Consider the following 20,529-nt stretch of genomic DNA (forward strand, 5'->3'; position numbering starts at 1 on the left):
AGGTATGATTATACGATCATAGGCACTTTGCTATTAAAAAAAAATATATATATATATATATATAGCCTCCTTTTCAGTCTCTACAAATGAAGAGATAATATGAAAGCAATATTTTTTTTTCCTGAAAAAAAAATCAGGAGTTATTTTACACATTTTTGGAAAGAATATGTTCCTCAATGTAGACAAATAGATTTCTTCCCAAACAGCTTATAAAATAACTTTGGATTTGGTACAACAGCTGAAGTAACAAGACACTAGGACACAGAATGAAAGATGAAACCAACATCAGTGAGAGTACATAGTTATTCAGCAAGATTAATCCAAGGCATGTTGCAGGAAGGACCTTATATTCTGCCTTCCATTAGAAATAAAAGTGCTGGCTAATGTATTTCTTGAAGGTTTTATAGAAGAAAAGGATTCTAAGGAGAGATCTGATCTAGAAAAGAAGAGTCTTTTAGGTGTTTTGATGTATATAATAAAAGAAAAATTATTATTGCAACAAACACTTATTTGTTTGAAAATTATTTTTTTCTGATTAACAAAGGATTTTACTGTAAATCAATGAAAATTGAAAATCTCTAACCTGCTATTCTATATCAACAATGAAGCAATAAATATAATTTCCACTCAAATGCTACCTAATGCTCCTTTTGTCTGAAAAATTTCTTACAAGCCATAAAAAAAATTAAATTTCAATATTTTCTTGAAGCAGAAGCAAAGGCTGCAAGATGATCAACTGTTTTCATCACAAGAACAAAAATAAAGTGTCACTGGCTACATGACCAGTACAATATATTCTCTCCCACACATCCTCAATCCAGCTTCCTCCTTCCCTCTCAGAAGAAATCAGAGATCTCCAAGTTCATGAATGTTTAAAGAAAAACACATAAGCAAACATGAGTTAGGATGAAGGAAACTGATGATACATTGTCTGTAATAAGAAACTTTATTAGTTCCATCTCCCCCAGCATTATAGCATATCCATGATGAAAGGAAAGAAAATACCTAAAGAGCAAACTGTGAAAGGAAAAAACAATCAAACAAAAAAAAACCCCACAAGATTGATCAGTATCTTGGCAGATTTGGAAGGGTATTTGAGAAAATGGCTCACAAAGAGCCATTTCTGATACTGAAAACCCTTAGAGATATAGCCTATCACTACCAAGTCTGAAAACAGGTGAAGTCCCTATAATAATCAGCTTCCAACACAACCAGAATTTATAGATCCTGTCTAAAGAGGAAAAGCAAATTACTAGGGGGACAAAATAATTTCCAAATTATCTTCTTTCAGGATTGGTGTCTAGATGAAAATAACTTGGTGAGATTTCTAACAAGGCTGTGAGAAGTGAAATTTGTTCTGAAGTACCCAGTGACTGTCAAGATCTTTGTAACTGAACTGCATACTCACCATCATTATTATGGAGGCCTCCGAGAAGCATCTATAAGAAAAAGAAGCAGAAAACAATGCAGGATAAGCCATCATCAAGACATGAAATGCTTTTTTTTGTTTTGCCTGCTGTTGGCAGAGGCCTTGTCCTAAGAGTTGGTCTTAGTATCCAGTGTAATCTTTTCTCAGCACATAGCTAAAGACCTTTGTCTTCACAATAATGCTTTTTCCAAGAGAACCTTTTCATCTTTTTCTGTATTTTCTTCCTCATCATAACTACTTTTTCATCTGAATAGGCTTCAAGTATTTATTTATGTCTGCTTATTGATTATGTTGCCATACACAACTGTATATTTTTGGCAAAATAACATTTACAGAGATTAGTGTAGCTTTGTGTTTCACATGGTGGCTACCCAAAATTCAGGAATCACCTACTTGTTTTAATATATCATATATGTATTTAATGTCAGAAATTACAGCTGACTGCTGGATGGCGGAGGAATTATTAGCAATAAGAAAATACAGCATGGGGAAAATTAAAACAGTGGAGATATATATATTCTTAAGGATAGAAATGTGCTTCAAATAATAATGCAGTAATGCACTTGTACTTGGTAGCTTTGGTATAAGACATAAAGGTAAAATAAAACATATTTTGATAATCCAGTATAAAATAACACATATTAAAAATAGTAAATCTAAAGATTATAATTCCAGGGATGACTGCTATCTCTTATTCTAAGAACTTCAGTGACTCAGTTATGATTTTTTTTTCTTTATTGATAAACTCTAAGTTTTCATCAGTAACGCCTGTAGCTGACAAATAGGTAAAAATTCTTGGCACTATATGCACTAAACAGTAGAGATGTCCTGGCTCCAACATAAATGCAGTATGTAAGACATTTCAAAACAGTAAATGTGATTAAAATGAACAAATCTGTTATTAAAAACTGGATTGTTTCCAGACTTGCTCATACATCATCAGGAGATAGAAGCTTTGCAATATTTTATGATATGATTTTCTAAATGCCTTCTTCTTGCTAAAATATACCATATTGCCTGGCTATTTATCACAAATCCCTGGTATGTTGGCATAAGAACATTGAACCTTTATATATAGAATAATCAAGTCACTAGCACAGACAGGTCCATCAATGTTTGCAAGTTTTCTTCTGAGCACACGATAGGCAAACATATCTGCAATTGTAACCTTGCAAAACGCAAAGACTGGGAACACAGCCCTTATATACAACATACAGCTCTCATACAAAATTTAACTTCTTGTTAGAGGTAAGCATCCCTATTCACCGTCACCTCTGACACTGAGATATTTGATGAAGTGACAGTGAATAGTAGGAAAAAGACTGTTTAAAAAAATAAATTACAAATGTAAAATACCAGCAATGATGACACTGATCAGTCAGTAAATAGATCAAGAGCATGAAATGCCATATACTTTAAGGAAAAATGTATTAAAATAGATCCTTAGTCTTATTTCAGATCTTCCTTGAATTCACATAATCAAAATGAGGAAAAATTAGCTTGGCTTTTGACTTGGTTAAACATATAAGAACTGCTTTTGTGATATAGAAAGATAAAGATTGCAAAGAGAATTTCTCCCAGCATGGAACAAGGGATAATGTATGAATTAAACCTAAAAAAGTATTGTTGTGTTCTTAAAGCTGACTTCCACTTGCAGTACCAGAATCTTCTTAGAATCTAGTCCTTCCTCATTTCTTAGCAAAGTTTAGAAATAATAGTCGTATTATAATCATTATGCTTACAGCTTTTAAAATGGTGACCTATTGAATCTATATTGCTGAAATAGTCTTTCTCAAGATAAAAAGAGAGAAGAGACCCTCTTGTGAGTGAGAAGAGAAATATGACAAATATGTATCCATGATAAGAAGGGGGGATAAGAGAATGGAAGAAAAAAAATAGCACAGAAAACATTTTTTCCACTACTTTATACTAAAAAAAAAAAAAGGAAACATTTATTATTTTCCCTTCCAAACTGAAGAACAAACAAAGAAGTCTGAGAAACCCTGATTTATACCACCTTCCAGTATTTCAGGAAATTTAAGACTTATGTTTGGCCTTTCCTTTGGCTTCATGAGTGAACTTAGGTAAGCAGGTATGACATTGTTCTTTTCTGTCAGGCACTTTGATTTCTTGAGATGGAAAAGAACTTTCTGAGGTAAGCTAACAAGTATCATTATCTTGCTTTTAACAGAATTCTGATTCCAGTATGCCTTCAAAATCCACTTTTTTTTTAATCGGTTATCATATATGTTGTCAAGCACTGAGATCTGAGTTAATCCAGATTTAAATGGAGGCATCTTCTTTAAGTGCCCACACACTTAGTGGGAGTGTGAACTCTCAGTGTAGCTGCTGAAAAGAGGTAGATAGACTGTCTGAGAGAATAATTTTAGGTAGTCTACCACTTTTCCATCAGAAGATGCTAGATTCCTAGTTTAGGTTGAATGAGAGAGACCTGGGCCTTAACACATACATTTTTTTTCTTTATGAGATTAAAGAGTACATGTGGCTTAGAAAAACAAGAAGCAAGATGTTCCACTGGCTACACTAAATAACCCTTACTTTCAGCATTAAGGGATTTGGAAATCAGATCTTGGCACTCTTACTACTGATAACGATGAGGGATTCAATAACTTCAAATAAAGGGCCAGATAATGCTATTCTTATTACTGCTCCACAGAGCCATGTCCTATGCAATCACAGTTCACACAGCTCAACAGATATCTCATCTTGAATTTATCCTTGAACAGATAAATTTACATGCAATAGAAAGTAACAGTAGACAGGACTTGAAGGGAAAAATATTTAAGTACTCATGTATTTGTAGCTCTTGTAAATGAAAGGAGACAAGGAAGAATATTATTTACTCATTCACTGTATAGGCTGATTATGGTCTCCAGCATCAACACCGGCAGGAGAAAAACTAGGAAAGAGTACACTTTGCACTTGCAACCGTATTTACTGGACAGAGAGCAAACTGAACACTGTTGATTACATGAACTCCCAGAAGTGCTGAGATAAACCATAACAATTCTCCTAATAAGGCCATTTGACTTTGAAATAATCAGACACAGGGTCCCACTCAAACAATTCAGCTCTACCATTACCAACCATTGCGTGGAAATTAGCATTCATGATCAAGAATTCTGCCAGTGGCAAGTAATGAATAGGGAGAGACAATACCTAATATTTTTTTCCCCTTTCTAGAGATAACAGTTCAGAACTGGGTTGGCAGAAAATTCTGTCTGAATGGTAAAATCTCCTGTGTTGTGTTAGCTTCCAGGGCAGATGAAAAATCTTAGCTTAGGAATGCATTGCAAGGGTGGGTTGCCCAGGATGCTTTGCAGGCTCCATCCTTGGAGACGTTCAAGACACAAATGCCCTGAGCAACCTGGTCTGATGCTGCTTTGAACAGGAGGCTCGACTAGAGACTTGCCAAGGTCCCTTCCAAACTGAATGATCATATGAAACCATCTCTACCTTCAGCTTATCTAGTCACTTTTTTCTTAACATAAATGAAGGCTCATTAGTACTCCTCATAAAGGATACTGTAATGAAAATGATATTGAAATAGAAAGCAATGTTAAGGGAAGAGTAAATGAAATAAGGTCTATGCAAACTTTGTTTCTTTTCTTTTCTAGAAATGTGTATTTCTTTCATTTCAACTTCGTATGGATGTTTATGGCATGGATGCTCATGGAACATAAGTTTTGAAACTGTGCGTATACATGTGTGAATGGAAACCTAATTTTCTCTGGTAAGCAAAGAATATTTAATCATGTTCTTATTGATGTAGTATAACCACTACTACCCTTCCTAATAGCTGAAAACAAAAGTAGCATATGGTTTATCTCCTGACAACTATTTGTTCCCATTATCTAACTCAAAACTCTTTGGCTGTTGAAAGATAAATTGCTGGGGGCGGGGAAAAAAAAGATATCCAGGGAAATCTTATGCTGCTTGCTGTTATTCCATGAAAAGAAAGAGTGGCTAAATTTATCAGATGAATTATTCATTGTGAGTTATTATGAACACTAATTATTATTATTATTATTACTATTTCCATTGTTCCTATGCCACAATTTTCACTGTTGGATGTCAGGTTCATATATTTTGTGGTGCCCTGATTAAAGAGATAATTAAGTCCCTTTTCCTGGAAGAATCTTCCCATTCCCTAAAAATAGTTACTTTCATCAAGTTATGTTAGAAGCACTGTGACTGCTGATAATATACTGTCAAACAAGACAAAAAGCAAAAAATGATTTGCTTGAAGATCCTTCCTTACTGAGTAGTGTCAGATGTTAAATATGTATGTTGGATTCAGGAAGGAAAAATTAATTTTAAGGAATACAAAAAAGCAGGCAATTTCCTAGATGATGGCCAGAGAACATTGATTTTTCTTTTTCTTCCCGATTCTCAATTATTTAAGAGTTATGAGAGAAAAAAAAATCAGAATTCTGGGAAAAGTTTCACTGTAATGTGCAGCTTCTCTTTGTATGAATTACTTAAAATTGAGAATAGATAGTCACATTAGCAGTTTTCTGCTAGCAAAAAACCAAAATGTTAGATTAGTTGGAGAGATTTCAATAACCTCATACTATCAATTAGGTAAAAAGCTGGATGGAAAGTTATACAGTTCAAAACGTCGTAGTCTTGTTTTCACAGGAAAAGGACCAAAACACAAATCAACAGCTTAGCAATTTCTTAGTGAGAGATATATGTACCATCTGCTAGCCATTGTAGAGGATTTTTTCATCATTTACTTAAGAGTATTCCTTTTTTATATTGTTTTAATCATTTATATGAAACATATGAGTTCTCTTACTCCTATCCTCTTTGCTGAAGTTCACTCAAGACTGCTCTCTATTCTTCTAATTTAGTTATCTTCAATACACTAATTTCATTGACTTCTGCCATTCAATTTTTTTTAATGTATATTTCCACTGTATTTCTATTTGGTAATCCAAGGTTTATTCTGTGTCTCTCTATAACCACAGAGCATGGTTTAATCAAGTCCAACAGCATTTCTGTGGAAAGTGTTAGGTTACATGGTAAAAGGCTGGTCTCTACACGCATGAGGGAGTGCAGAGGGGCAATGGCAGGCAGGGGCACCCCAATAACCCACTCGGAGACCCGCGCCCCAGTCCCGGCCCCCAGGGCTGTCCCAGGGGACCATTACCCTGTGGGCCAGGGGGCACCAGCACTCTGGCTTGTGTCAGAGGGAGCAGCTCCCCCATCACCCCACAGACTGAGGGGCATCTCTGCTGGGGCTGAATCAAGGTGATCTGGGGAGAAAACAGAGACATAAGGGTGTAAAAGGGGCTGACTGAGTGTAAACAGGCCAGCACGCTTATCTGGCCATGCCCTGCTCCTGATCAGCACAGTCTGTCCTGTCTTATTATTAAACTCCATTTCTGACTATTTTCCTGGGTGAGGGGTCTCTCTATTCCATGTGCACATGTGTGTATGGAGGTCTAAGTGCCAGACACTGGAGTGGTGACCATGGGTCACAGGGGACCATGTGTCTGTGGTGACAGCAACTGGAGAGGCTGAAGGGCATGCATACTGTGTGGATGCGTATGTCAGTGTGTGAGCATTAGCAAATATCAGGCTAGACTAGTCAGTGTGTAGGATAAAAGATTTGAGAGTATGCAACTTTTTTAATAATACTAATACCATACTGTGACTGCTATTTACGCTTACATTGGAAATGGTGTACTGTGCTGGGCCAGGCTGTGCGTTTAATCCACGGGCTGCTGAACGGTCTGGTTCCTACGACATGGGAAAGACAATGTTCTCCAATGGCTAACTTCCATGAAGGGAAGCTGTGGATTAAGTAAATTCTCTGGCTGATTCCAAACATCTTTGAGTGTTTTAGAATCAGCAACACCAGAAGCAGGAAGGGAATGGACTCAGTTCTGTCCTCCACACATAAAATATTCTTTACTGAACTCATGCCTGTGTCATGATGGCTGAAGTTTGCCTGCTTGCACTTATCCACCACAAAGAAGACTGTGAGATCACATCAGAGAAAGGGGTGTGTAATAAAGGCAGAATTCTTCTTAATCCCCGTGGTGGCTATTTTGTAACATGAGAGCTCCAATTTTATTTTCTTAGCTGCAAAAGCATTATTACTTAATAGTTCTATTCTAAAAGCACCTGCATGCCCTACTTTAGGATTGGAGCCTACCTGGTTATGATAGGTATTACCTTTGCAAAAAGACAGATTTAGTTCTTGCCTAAAGAGAGTGCGGTCCATAAGCAGGCTGACAGCTTAAGAAAGCTGTTATTGGTCCCCAAATTATTTAACCCCTTTTCAAACAATCTATTTTTGCCTTTAATCACACAGCAGCAAAAAGTTTTTCTCCAGGTGTGATGAACATCAAATTCTGGTTAGGTTATCAGGTAATGCAAATATTTAAGTATACTAATTTTATATTTATTTAATGTTTTTGTTTCTGTATGTGTTATGCTATGAGAAAATAGGAAAAGGAAGGGCCTGATTATGTTTCATTATATACTAATCCATTTTCACTCGTTTATGAGTTCTAACATCTACTTTTGATAATGTAGTTCAATATTTGTAAATATAACGTATATATTGCTTTTTAAACACTGTCAATCTGTTTGATGATGAAATATCTCATATTATGTTTCTTGAGTATGTACACTAATGTGCTACTGTCTACCGTAAAAATTACAATTAAAATGAAATGCTGCAGTCATTTTACCATGGCTAATTAGAGACTTTAGAAAAAATGACAAAAGCGCATGGCAGAAAAAAGGCTTTGTGGTGAACAGTGTGAGCCAACAGCATGATACACAGCTAAGTGGGAAGCCTGTGCAGATTCTGAGAGGCACTCTGAATCAAAGGCCACAGGATGGGGGAAGTGACATATGCTTATACAGGTGAACAGGCAGAGCTTGCAGCATGTGAAAACATCTTGTCAAGCTAGCTAAGAGATCCCATTAACAATTTCTCAGCTGCAGGATTGTGAAAAGATGGGGTACAGTAATCACCGATAGGAAATCTCAGGAAAAAAAATAGAGGAAAATATTAGTCTAGAATGAGAAGTTAGATGACCAATTTAGGTGACAGTGTTTTAGCCTGCTCTCTTAACTAAACGGAACAGAAGCAATAATTCATCATTGTTCTACTTCCTTGTCTGTCTTGTGAACCTTGAATGTATTAGAGTTCTTTGACTCTCTCCTGTGTGATTACATTAGGACATGAAGTCTGATTACTCACGAAAAGATTATTTTTTATTTTAACTCATGGAATTGCCTTTGCTGTATCAATGCTGTGATTAACAAAGCTCTTTACTGCATAAAGTAAATGGCTTAAACTTGCTCATGCTATAATTACTACCTAAAAGTATACAAGTGTAAGTGTATGAAACAGCTTTGTGGCAATGCTGCCATTCATATCACCTGTCTAGAATACATGCGAATTTTCTATAACTTTTCTTCCCTTTTGGAAAACAGCAGTTCATGGAAGCTAAATATTTTTATGAAAATTCATTGGCTTTAACAAAATATTTATTAGAACATATTTCTTAGCTCCACAATAATATTCTCTTAAATAACAAGACATTCTTTTTCACATTTAGCTAACAAGGTGATAAATAAAAGACCCAGATCTAAGTCCTTCCTCTCCATCAATTAACTGAGTATTGAGAGCTGCTGCTACTACAGAGCACGATTTCAGTTTTGAAGCCATGTCCATTAGCAATACAGCAACACATTTATTGTTATCATGCCCCTTGCAGGAATGACATGGAGAAGAAACAGATGCAAGAGCAGATATATCCATATAGAGAGATATATCCATATATATAGATATATCCACCTTGAAGTTTTAAATTGAGAAAAACAATCATAATCTGCTGTGATACAGAAGAGCAGTTAGGAAAACTGATCTGCCAACGTAATTTCCTAAAGCTGTTCTTTGATTTTAATTAGCTGTATCATGTAGAACAGTCCTTTAAAAATAATATATTTACCTCATCTCAGAAATAAAAAGATGTATACATTAACTGTTGCTCAGTATTTTCATGGTACACAAAAGCTTCCATCAGACAACAAGGCAACACATATACACAAAACTAACCAACCTTTCTCCCTCACTCCATCCTTGCTTGCATGCTTCCTTCCTTCCTTCTTGCCTACCTGCCTTCCTTCCTCCTTTCTCCTTTCCCCTCTCCTTTCCTTTCCTTTCCCAATCCCAATCCCAATCCCAATCCCAATCCTGTTGCTTAAGGTGTATATTGTTGAAGCATTTACTTTGGTCTGAACTAAATTCCTGCTTGACTTTGAACAGAAACAGCTTGTTTTCTTCTGTACTTTTCTCAGAGATCATGAAATGTTTTCCTACCTTCTTTTTATGGAAGTAATAAAAGCCAGCTGGGGAAAATGAGGTGAAGAAAGTGATGCTAATACTTTTCTGATTATTAATGGATTGCCCAGCTACCAAACGTAAGTCAACAAGAGATTAAGCTAGGGGAAAACTATTTTGCTATTTTTCTTCAAGTATTAGAGTTGTGTTTCTTTCTAAGAAACACAAACAAGCATTTGCATCACACAGATGTAATTTTGATTAAGTAGAGATAGTCTCATAAAAATGTAACAGAGTAGCTCTAAGTTCTCTCCAATTTATATTTTTCAATGGGATTTACCGCAGAGGGTTTTTTTCCCCTTTGACTCCAAAGAAACAAACATTAGTGCTAAGGAAAAACAACGGTCATTTTTGTTTACAAGTAGAGGAAGAAAACTATCTCAAGACCTAAAAGCATAATTTCATGAATACTTAATCTTTTCCCCACCAAAACAAGAAATTCATTTCTTTCCTAGCTCCCTGCCTTTCCTTCCCTCACTTTATACAAACAGAACTTTTTTCCTTTTTTTTTTGACCATAATATGAATCTGAGCAGCAAAAGGATTTATTTTTATTTTTGGCTGAATTATTACAGATATCTGATTTACTGCACAGTTGCACAAAGAGTTGGCACAGCAGAGAGGACAGTGAATTGCTACACTGGTGCAGGAATGAGTGGCCAGCTGTCCTTAAAATGGCTTTGCCGCCTGAGAAAACACGCTGTTGAATGACAACTTTTGGTACCATGTCTGCATAGGAGTAAGAAGGGAATGGGAAATGTTCTAATCTTGGTTGACCATTGTACCTTTGAAGACATACAGGTATACTAACATATGTCAAATGACTTCACACGTAAACTGATGCACCTGAGACAGGATTCTTGTTCAAACCAATAACTGAAATTTAAAACAGAATTTGCAGGCTAACACAATTAAAATTTGATCAAAACTATGAGCAGTAAAGACTACTTTTATTTCAAACTTTTCTTGCCACAAAATCTGAGAGAATTCTTTTGTTCCACATGGTGATATAGAAAGGCTAAATGGCTTATATACGATGTCATTACTCAAATGAAGGAATGTGAGAATAATTGCTTGTTTTAAATCAGCAAATATCATCTACAGAATACAGCAGCCATTGGCATATTCTTATAGTTTAGCTTTTATTGCTTCAGTGACCTCTTAGAATAAATATTTTAGAGATATTATCCTCATTATTTTTCACTGAAAACCAACCAACTCTATATATTCCAGTATATCCTTGGTACTTTTTTTGAGTAAGACAAACAGATTTCAAACAGTGAAAATTTTGAAATTTCAGTGCTGAAAAAAGAGAAACAGTTTTCATGATTTATGTCTTTTCCCTGATTAAAAAGATCCCAAGAACACATTTAGCTGTTAAGTTTCACTAGATGTGACAGCTCAGAGAATTTTTTTATGAATTCTGGTGGAGATTATGAAACTGATTCCTTGAGGAACATCTTAATATTATATAGACAGCAGTCGCTGTGTAGTGTTTCTCCAAGACCCACAGGAACAGAGATTGTTGGCTGCCCTTCAAGAGTGGATAGTGAAATCCAAGGAAGGACATCTACAAATAAGGTAATGCTTTGAGGAAATGGTGCTTCCCCAAAATCAGAATAACGGGCAGGAAAAAGGAACATCAAAATGGACTTTCATCATGTTGGACTACAGAACTAGCCAAGGAAAAAGAAGGAGAAATATTTTGTGTTTAGGACAATAAACACTTTTTTTTGACTGAATGGACCTAAGTGTAAAGAATGTTAAGAAGAGGCAACACATTCTTCAGTATGTCTTGTATTTGTTTCTTATTATCTAGTGTTTGCTTTCTTGAACCTGTGCATGCTTGTTTGCTTCCACTATCAGACATCCCTGAAGAGATGAGTAGTAAACACAAAAGACTTAGAAGACTGGACCTCTGAGAAAAGTTTGTGATTAAACTACAAAAAAAGCAAAAGATGAATTTATGAGAAAGTAGGAGGATTAAAACTAATCCCCATGTTTAAGACAATTGGGAAAAGTTCCTGACAAGCCATAAAGGACTTGGTCTGCTGAGGTCAGAGGGCCTAGTTCAGTGAGATGCAAATAGTGCAGAAGAATTTCTCTTTTTATATGTTTATCTTGTTTAGGTATTTTACCAATTCTGTTTGGGTCAGTGTTCATGTGTACCCAAAGTCCTGAAACAGTGAAGAAATACTTGATTATGCTATGCTTGGTGAAGCTTCTCAAATTTGTTGATTTTACATAATGAGGGATACTAGGCACTTAAAGGGCTTATGCTAGGATGAGCCATAGATGGCTTATCATTTGAATGAAAAAAAAAGTTATTCATCCTTTATATAAAGTTAATATAAATAAAGTTATGAGAGTGATATTTGAAAGGATAAGCAATCAGATGATCAGTATATACTTTTAATGGATTCAGAGAAACAAAAGTTTGTTTCAAACAAAAGTTATGATGTGTCTAAACACAGGTTATGTGATTATGTGATAAGAGTATACATATGTTTTGATAGATAATTGTAGATACAGAAATGTAGAAACAATTATACTGTTAGATGTTCTAAGTAATGCGAAATAATCTAATTTAGGCCAGCTAGAATCTTCATAAAGCTCCCATCTAGCAATCAGACTGGTTCACTGATGGAAAAAAAAAAGCAGTGCACTTCAAAAACAACTAGTTCTCTGCACTTCTGATGTCAGGAAACACTGGATTCAGAAAGACTATGTACTTGAAAATAAGCTGTTCTCATGATCTGTATGAGTTGACTTCCCATTAGTTTATCTTATTGTTAAAATCTCTAACCCATAACTCTCAAGAAAATGTCCCAGGATACCTGTAATTTTTTTGCCTAGAAGCATGAAATGATGCAGGTTTGCTTCAATTCCATTTTAATATGGCAAAACTCGTCAAACCTTTTGATAGCACATTCTAAATCAGGAGATAGAGTACCACTCAAAAGCAAGTGAATGTTTCATTTCAAAACTGTAAGCACATCATCTTTCTTTAGTATAACCTTCCCCTGGAAGCAGTATTTTGAGAAATAGACTATGCTAAATCTAGAGAGAGAAACAACCTGTGAGCTTGATCCAGGAAGGTTGCAAATATCTTCATTTTCTATTCACATCAGTGGGAGCTGCCAGGGTTCAAGGACTTTGAGGATCCAATTTTTAAAGAAACCAGCAACAAAATAGCCATTTTGCCATTTAGACAATAGATAATAGAAGCAGTATGATTCTGTTCAGTTCCAGACACAGTGGACATACCAAAACCTTTTCTTATGGGAATTATTCATTTCAAATTAAAATCACTTCTTAACATACAAAATCAATTCCATGTAGCCCATAATCTGTTGGGCTACTAGACAAGGAAAACAACCCCAAAAAATCACCTTTGTTCTTTGCAGATACATAGCTGCAGGATCTCAAAAAGAATCTATGAAATCACAGGAGAAAAAGAAAATTTAAGTCTAGACAGATGAGAGTAGGCTGAATATTCAAAACCACTTTATAGTAGCAGTAAAGTGAAGAATACAAAGGAGGTGCAGAACACCCCAGGAAGCTAATTTATGTGGGAAAAAAATGCTAAAAATAATATACTGCCTACAAAATGAGGTTGTACTCATAACTGCTTTTGTAAAAGGAGTGAAAGCAATCCTATAAAATATGCTACCAATGCATTTGTAATACTTTAAAAAGCCATTTCACTATTTGTTGTACATATTACATATGAAATAGTGCATCCTTAAGTTAATGCTGTTTTTCTCAACTTCACATGTTCCTGATCGTTTTAGTAAGAGAATGGAATGAATATTGATGGGTATTTAGTCAATTGGCTGCAAATCTATGCAACAAGTAACTAATAAAGAATATCTTGTATGGGAACACTCCTGAAAGATGACCTGTTCAGATTGCATGGGGAAGGATATTAGGTAGGATACACCCCCTCTGTCCTATCACAGACATCCCCTATTTAAAATGCATATTTTGATCCTCCCAATTTACATAGTTACATAGTTATTACTGAATTAACTGAAATCAGGAATCAGGAGTGTCTGATTTTTATAGAAATTTTCCACATGACATATTTCTTCGCCTGAGTAGGTTCACTGATATGAGTAGCCTTAATCATGAAGCAATACAGTACTCTCCTTAAATTACTGTGAAATGGTTATGATTTCCAAGGCAGCAGTGTTAAATCTCTCTTTGCCAGGCAGTGGACAGATAACCTTGAATGGGGAGCCAAGCAAGTTCATTGTTTGGGTGTGTGTATTTTTTTCCGTATGCAACACTTTTTTTTTTTTAATGATTGGATCAACAGACCTGTCCAAATATTTATTGTTTAATTACTTGCTGTGTAGAGGTAAATACACTTAGCTGTTTCAAAGTGATTTCTCCCTCTCTCTTCAACTGCATACAATCCTCTGTTAAGTATGCTAATTTCCATTTTTATTTGCATGAAAGAAAAACAATTATTTGACATAATTACTGATATGCTATTGACAACTTGTCTTTTGATTCATCCATGTTTAATATTTTCAAGGGCAACTGTTGTGATTTTTTTAATACCCTTGTTTAACAGTAAACAGTGATTTTTTTTTTTAATGATAACTGTTTCAGAGTTCTGTGAAAAAATAACTGTCTGTGCCTTCATTCAGTGCTTTCTTCATTCAGCCTAGAAGTACTGTATAAATATTACACATTCCAAACCAAAAAAAAAAAAAAAAAGGAAGCAACTGACTGTAAAACAAGCTGTATTCAAATTTAATTCAGCAGTGGCAATTGTAATTGGTTTGAACAGTTGAAACACATCCAAGGTTTTACACATAAAAGATTGGGCGAAAATGGAAGAGCCAATTCAAGCTACTGAATTGTCTGCTATGGTGTAGTTTAAACTGTAACAAAGAAGCATCTGCTTTTACTCCCTGAATTCACTTTAAATATGGGAATTAAAATGTTTCCACAACCTAAATGGTAAATAGTATGTTTTCTATGGGCTTGTACATTCTTTTTCCCAAAACTCTAACCTTAGGCAACACTACAGCTGATTTAACAATTCACAGATTTTGTCTGAATCAGAAACTAAGCTCTTCAGGAGGCAGTATAATCATTACTAAGAAAAGAAATACTTCAAAGAAGAGTTTGGATATCTGCAGATTTCTCAGACAATGCTGTTTCAATACAGGTAATGTGGAATGTCCTCAAGGACAGCTATACTGTAGGTGATATTTTAGCATTGATATCAGTTTGAGTATTACAAATTTGTATGAAAATAGAAAGTCTGATCCTGAAAGGTGCTGGACACTCTCAAGTGTTATTACATTAAATGAGAGTCAAGAGCTTGAAGCACCTCATTGTAGATGCTTGGCATACCCATCCAGGCCCACTGTAAAATAAATTCAAAATTCATTCCAAATTTAACATGGTAGTATACCAACATATATCATTATCTGTAAGTACAAACCTTTTTGAGCAAAACCGTCAGGACTGCAATAAATGGTACCATGATGAATTTCAAGCACTACACTTTTCCATTAAGCCCCCCAAAGCTACATATTTCAAATTCTGAGAGCATCTATGAAAGCAGGTTAGCCATGTCCTAATATTCCCTTCTCAGTGAATAAGCTGCTATCCTGCATTTTTAAGTCCTCCAGAATAAAGTATTAGATATGATTATTGCCATATTAAAAATTATATACACATATCATTAAAATACACTATTTTTACACTACAGCGTGCTGTAATAAAAGTGGAAAAAATTAAAGTCTATCATTGCTTCTCAAGAAAACTCCTTTTCTAACTTTTTAATTAACATGAACTTAAAGAACTATTTTCCAAATGATGTTAAAAGATCAATTTATTTCCTTATTCCTTTCAAGTGAAAATGTGAATTACATTCATACAAAGTATAACCATGTTATTGAACTGCAAGTCTCTGTGTTTGTATGTAATAAGCTTTATTTAACTTCTTGAATTTCTAGGCAGAGTTTGATTCATTTATTAGTAATATTTCCTGCACAGAGTAAAAAAAAACCCCAAAACCACTTAGGATCTGCAAAACAGGAGAAATGCATTGTTTTAGAAGCTGTTTTAACTGCCATTCTTGTGCTATTCTTTAGAGAAAGATGCTTCAGCCAGCTCTTTCTCATTAACTCTAATGTCTAGACAATGACTATCCATTACATGGCAGTTCTAAGTGCACTTGGGCATGACGGAGGAGACTAGGAAAGCAGGGTTTGCACTTTTTGAATCTATTCATCCAAAGACAGTAATTCCCTATGTGCAACATCCTACATCTCAGCCTGAAAAGTTGGACGGGCTTCTGAAAGGCCTGGCTTTTAAGTTTTCAGCTGAATTGGGATGATTTCCCTTCTTTGGATGTACCTTGCTTTTTCACTCAGGAAATTGCTAAATTATCATCTCTGTCATACCAAAGCAGTACTTCTGAAGAGGAAATACTTACACTTCCAATAAACCAGATGGCACCAAATGATACTGTTGCCAAAAAGGATATCTAAAAAGTCTTAAAAGTTTTCTTAACCAGTCTGTTCTCTTGCCTTGGCTTGAAAATACAAATTATGGCTGCCTGGATATATGTATATATATTTTGATTTCACAGAAATACTGAAGGTTTTTTAAATTATTCCCACTCCATATTGTGATGAAATTAAAGCCGTTTCAAACTGAAAGCATACCCAAAATCAGTTGTTAGGGTATTCCGCAAGGGTATAAGGAATCCCTTCCTATCTTTATTTATTTCTAAGGATGAACTAGAATCAGAATTTGAATCTGACATTTCCTGACTGTAAGTCCTTCTTATTCTGTTACTGACTGTTTTAGAGATGGGAGTGAGTGGAGGAGAATTTTCTTTGCTATAACTATAAATCTCATCACGGACAGCTGAAAGAGTTATGTTTCCTTGAAAAGTTCTGCTCTCAGCAAAATACTATTTTTTAAACTGAAAGAGGCTCATTGAAAAATTGTCCATCAACTCTATAATAACTCGACATAGGAAAATTTTTATGAAAAAAAAGAAAATGTCACCCATAAAAATATGGTTGCTGGTTCTGTTTTTCTCCTTAATCATGGATTCAAAATGATGCTTATTCCTGGAAAAAAAAAATAAATAAAAAAGAAAACAAATCTTCTGAAGTGTCTTCCTCTCTACTCTTGTTTTACCTGCAATTTTAAAACATAGACTCTTATATATACCGAAAACAACATTTTGAAGTGGGTCAACTGATGAAGGCTTATGGTGCATGTCTCCCATTGAAGAGTAAGCTCTGCAAGCCTTCCCTTAGATATCAACATCAAGTGCAGGTTCCTTTCCTAAACAAAAACCGTTCCCTCTCATCATGTTGCCTTCTGTGAATATTTTTTTGAGATTGACTATCTCTTGCATGTACCACAGTAATGGACACTTTATCCATTTACAAAGAATTTGTTGGGGTGGGTCAGTTTCTTAAAATTTTGTGAGTTCGAATCTTATTCCATCCTTATCTTCTAAGTCTTTTGCATCTACTCCTGCTTTAGAATTCACTGGTATGTGGGACAGTAGTAGCTGCTGCCTCAAGGTCATGGAGAGAAGGCACAGTTGAACAGACACCGTGCTGTTGAATTCTGGATGCAACTTTTGTCTAATATGCTTATTATGATAATGAATATGTCACATTTTAAATAACAGAAAGAAATCTCATCCTGCAAAGGATAAGGATTCTAGAACAGAGGAGAGCAGGAGACAGCAAGACCCCTAAGGGAAGAAATCGCCTTTCTGGGCATGCTTGCTGCTGAAAGAATCAGAGATATGGTCACAAGCTGAGGAGAAAGAGTTTAATCTCTGAGTATCAGATGGAGTGCTTTGATTCTAACTGAATGATAGAAATTTATTTCTCAATTTTAACTACTTTATTTAATGTGTAAACCTGGAAATATCTTTTTGTTGTTGTTGTTGTTGCTGCTGTTGTAACAATTCTTCCTGTATTCTAAGAGGAGGTTTTTTTTCCTTATTATATCTCTTAGATTTTTAGACTTGTGAATCTGAAGAGTCTGTGATGTTACTTTCAATGTTTTAGATTATATCATGAAGAAAAAGATTCTTTAATCTGCTCAGCTTGAAAATATAAGTCTAAAAGGAAAGAATTGAAAACTCCCTTATACAAAGTGTTCTTCAGGCCTCTGATGGCACGGGAACTATCTAAAGACATTAGATGAGGACTGAGTATGGTAGCCTAAAATGACTGTGATATCTGTCCACCAGATGGAAGAAATGAACAAAAACATGATGTCCACCTATTAGAAGCCATGTCCATTTTAAGATGTTATCTGAGACTGCACTGTATTTGTGGTGGGTAATACTTTTTTTTTTTTTTTGGCATTATCAATAAGTGCTATAGATAAGCAGAATTTCGCTTCCTGTGCACAGGTGAGAAACTTGTACCAAAGAAACTGACCTAGTGTGGACTTCTAGGTCGAAACAGATACCAAATTGGCAATAAAAAAAGTTTTTTAAAAAAAGAAATAAGTCATTTGTTCAATGTTGACAGAACATATTGGTAAACTCATGTCACCAAGTGAGATACCTGGCAATGAACTGTGAATGATGGCGTGAAGTAATTTAAAAATATCTGAAAGTGTGGCAAAATGCCATCTGCACATGTTGCCATTGCTATACTAGCTGCACTCATCCCAGCAACAAAAATTAGCATACCTGCTTATCTTGCAGCAAAGTTCCCTTGAAACTCTCTCACCACAGAAAACACAAGCCACTCACATTAATGACATTGTTCAAGGCTTTAACTACATTAACATAGAGGAATATTGGTAAATTGACTTGAGTTTTCCAGAGTGTGGGTGCTCACAATTCCCATTAATTTCATTGGGGCTCAATGACTATGATGAATTCTGGAAAGCAGATTCTGTATACAAACATAAGGTTTAGGAGTCTGTCTGAATAACTCAGGTTTGAATGTCTTACACTAAAGAACTTGTTTCTGCTCTCTCAATCATTGATTGTGCTTTCCTGGCTATCTCAGAAATTTAAAATGCATTGAGCAATGTGTTTTAGAGAATAAGGAAAAATATATCTCAGAGAATGTTGCACATAATGGCGATAAAACCTTCACAAGGACATCACTCTAATATGGTTTTGAAGAAATCATGTTTATTCATTTTCCATACATTATATATTAATATAGCATATATATTACTGTTAGAGACAAAAATCCAGATGCATATTTGTCATGCAGGTCCCTCCTGGGTTGCTACATTTGAATCAGTCCTTGTTAAAAAAAAGGCCCCAACTCCTGTAAATATATTGATAATTTATAGCCTTCAATGTTAATTTCCTTTTACAAACACCTTAAAACAAGCTGCTTCTTCATCTTATGCCAAGTTTTATTTATTGCATTTAAAGTAAATACATGAATAAAAGACGTGAATACTTGTTGTCTCCTAGTAAATTATAGGTTTTCACAAGCTTGTATTTTATAGCCTGATGTTAAGGATTATAAATAAAAAACACACTATAAAAGCTTTATCAGTGATCACCCAAAGGACTTTCAAAGACTGTTCCTAACAACTTTAGGATCTTTAACTAAAGGTCACATAAAATACTAGAAGCAATGGGGAGGCCTTCAAATTGTCATGTAACAGGAGATTATGTTTTGGAGATTTCTCTGTTCAGGTTTGTAATAACAGAATGGCATGAATGTCAATACATATATTGATATGTAAGATGACATCAAGAAGAACTTGGGAAAACACCAGTAAGTAGGATTTAAGGAGAAGAATCTCATGGATATGCTTTAATATCCTAGATATAAATTTGGTTGGTTGATTTTCTATGAGTGAGTATCAGGAGGATATTTTCAGGGAAATAGTGTTTTGATATCTTTTGCTAGGCGGATAGTTCCATTCTTAATGAACAGCAGGAAAAGGACCCTGAGGATTAAAAGGAAAAGACAGCAACTGATCAGATGGGAAAAGAGGAGACAGCAGCTCATGATGATAAGGACTGCTCTGTACAGCACTTCAGATGAAAAGTGGTTGCGATCTTATAATGTGTTTTCCCAGAAAATCTAGGTTGGCTAAAACTAAAACTTTCTGTGAGGCTTTTGACAAGCACGGGATTTGTAGCAAAACTCACAGAGAAGAAAAATCATTCCTGTATAGCCAATAAATCAGACTTGAACACTCTGTGGCTTTTAGGAGATCAAACCTCATATTGCTCCTAACACACACTAACAAATTGAACTTCCTTTTCTTCTGGTTCAAGGAAATGTCCTGTTAGTTATTTGGTAGAAAATGCTTAACTCTTAAAACTGTTTCATTTAGTATAAAATCTGCTCAGAGGAGCCAAAATTTGCATCTAATCTTCACAGAACCACAGAATTGTTGAGGTTGGAAGGCACCTCTAGAGGTTCTCTAGTTAATTCCCCTTTCTCCCTCCCCCCTGCTCAAAGCAGGATCTACTAGAACACATTGCCCAGGACCACGTCCAGTTGGGCTTTGAACATCTCCAAGGATGCAAGGATGGAGACTCCAAGCCTCTCTGGACAACCCGTTCCAGTGTTTGACCACCCTCACAGTAAAAAAAGAAAAAAGGAAAAAAAGTTCTAATATTTAAACACTATGTTTTTCCTATGTTTAAATGGAATTTCCTGTGTTTCAACTTGTGCATATTACCTCCTGTCCTGTCGCTGAGCACCACT

At 35.3% G+C, this 20,529-nt stretch overlaps 1 protein-coding gene across 1 annotated transcript in view; it reads right to left on the reverse strand.

Moving 5' to 3' along the window:
- The window catches only part of NALF1 (NALCN channel auxiliary factor 1), a 489,143-nt gene that overhangs the window by 150,995 nt on the left and 317,619 nt on the right, over positions 1–20,529 (reverse strand). The gene's annotated exons all lie outside the window — the stretch shown is intronic.

The sequence above is a fragment of the Apteryx mantelli genome, chromosome 1, assembly GCF_036417845.1.
Source record: "Apteryx mantelli isolate bAptMan1 chromosome 1, bAptMan1.hap1, whole genome shotgun sequence".
Lineage (NCBI taxonomy): Eukaryota > Metazoa > Chordata > Aves > Apterygiformes > Apterygidae > Apteryx > Apteryx mantelli.